This window comes from Colobus angolensis, unplaced genomic scaffold (assembly GCF_000951035.1).
Source record: "Colobus angolensis palliatus isolate OR3802 unplaced genomic scaffold, Cang.pa_1.0 Scaffold176, whole genome shotgun sequence".
Taxonomy (NCBI): Eukaryota; Metazoa; Chordata; class Mammalia; order Primates; family Cercopithecidae; genus Colobus; species Colobus angolensis.
Window position 1 is genome coordinate 4,881,761 of NW_012114888.1, and position 2,306 is coordinate 4,884,066.

Consider the following 2,306-nt stretch of genomic DNA (forward strand, 5'->3'; position numbering starts at 1 on the left):
CAGCTCACTATGGCCTCTGCCTCCCAGTTCAAGTGATTCTCCTGCCTCAGCCTCCTGAGTAGCTGGGATTACAGGCACACACCACCATGCCCAGCTAATTTTTGTATTTTTAGTAGAGACAGGGTTTTACCATGTTGGCCAGGCTGGCCTCAACCCCTACTGGGCTCAAGAGATCCTTCCACCACGGCCTCGGGACTACAGGTATGTGCCACCCTGCCCAAGCTTTTTTTTTTTTTTTTTCTTTTTTAGTAGAAACCGGGTTTCGCTATGTTGACCAGGCTGGCCTCAACCCCTCCTGGGCTCAAGAGATCCTTCCACCACGGCCTCGGGACTACAGGTATGTGCCACCCTGCCCACACTTTTTAAAATTTATTTATTTATTTTTAGTAGATACCGACTTTCGACATGTTGCCCAGGCTGGCCTCAATCTCCTGGACTCAAGTGATATTTTCCCCTCGGCCTCAGGATTACAGGCGTGTGTCATTTGGCCCTATTCATTTTAATTATTATTTATTTATTTATTTATTTATTTATTTATTTTAGGAGAGACAGGCTTTCGCTATGTTGGTCAGGCTGGTATCGACCTCCTGGGCTCAAGCAATACTCCCACTTTGGCCTTGGACCTACAGGGGTGAGCCACCCTGCTCACGCTATTTTTTATTGTTATTGTTCTTGTTGTTAGTAGAAATGAGATTTTGCTATGTTGTCCAAGCTGGCCTCGACCTCCTGGGCTCAAGCAATCCTCCTGCCTTGGCCTCGGGACTACAGGCTCACACCATCCCGTCCCCACTAATATTTTTAATTTTTCTAGTAGAGATAGTTTTGCTATGTTGTCCAGGCTGGTCTCTACCTCCTGGGCTCAAGCGATCCTCCCGCCTCGGTCTTGGGACTACAGGCGTGCACCACCCTGCCTTTTGCTATGTTTCCCAGGTTGGTCTTGACCTCTTGGGCTCACTCAATGATTTGAACCTGGGAAGCGGAGGTTGCATTGAGCTGAGATCACACCACTGCACTCCAGCTTGGGTGACAGAGCAAGACTGTCAAATAAATGAATACAGGAAAGAAAGAAAAGGAGAGGAAAGGAGAGGACCAGCTGAATCTCCATAAGAACAGTAAGCTTTGTGGTATTTTTAACTTACTCTCATCCCATCTCGTGCTCCCAGCTTAGTTCTGTTCATTGCTGATGAAATTCAGATAGGATTGGCCAGAACTGGTAGATGGCTGGCTGTTGATCAGAAAGGCCCTTTCCTGGGGCTGATACTCTGTGTCTGCGGTGCTGTGGGACGATAACATAATGCTGACCATTAAGCCAGGGGAACCTGGGTCCACATATGGTGGCAATCCACTAGGTTGCTGAGTGGCCATCACAGCCCTTGAGAAGAAAACCTTGTTGAAAATGCAAGGTTTTTATCTCAAGGGTATTATCTTGAGAAATGAACCCATGAAGCTACCTTCTGATGTTGTGACTGCCGTAAAAGGAAAATGATTATGTTGTTTATTTGTTTATTTATTTAGAGTAAGAGGTTCACTCTGGTTGCCCAGGCTGGAGTGCAGTGGCGCGATCTTGGCTCACTGCAACTTCCGCCTCCTGGGTTGAAGCGATTCTCCTGCCTCAGCCTCCTAAGTAGCTGGGATTATAGTCACGTGCCCCTATTTCCAGCTAATTTTTGCATTTTTAGTAGAAACGGGGTTTCGCCATGTTGGTCAGTTGATTCGAACTCCAGAACGCAGGTGATGCACCTGCCTCGGCCTCCCAAAATGTTGGGATTACAGGCGTGAGCCACTGTGCCGGGGAGGAAAAGAATTATTAAATGCTATTGTTATTCAAGAAAACAAAGATTGTGATACTTGGAAGGTATGTCTACGACTTCGAGATTATGGACTTCTGGCCAAGCCAACCCATGGTGACATCATCAGGTTTCGCCTCTGCTGGTGGTCAAGGAGGATGAGATTCGAGAGTCCAATGAAATCATTCAGAAGACCATCTTGTCATTCTGAGGGTAGCAGCTGTTTTCAGTGGTCCCTGGGAGCCAGCTGGAGACAGGTGGTCCTCTGCTCTTAATGCAGGCACATTCCACTCCCATGTGTCTTCAAAATCTTTTTGTGGAATATATGTGTTTTTCAGTTGATACAAAAATACATGTTTTTTTCACTTGATACATGATAGAACAACGTTTTTGAACCTGCCTTTTGCTTTGTAACATAAGTAAGAGAATGTAATGGCATCTATATTCAGTGAAAATGTTTTGATGTGCAGAACATGGCCGAGTGCAGTGGTTCATGCTTGTAATCCCAGCATTTTGGGA

At 46.1% G+C, this 2,306-nt stretch overlaps 1 pseudogene; it reads left to right on the top strand.

The window, feature by feature from the left end:
- LOC105509505 overlaps nt 1–1,998 on the top strand; it is a 2,762-nt pseudogene extending 764 nt beyond the window's left edge.
- The last annotated feature ends 308 nt before the right edge of the window (nt 1,999–2,306 follow it).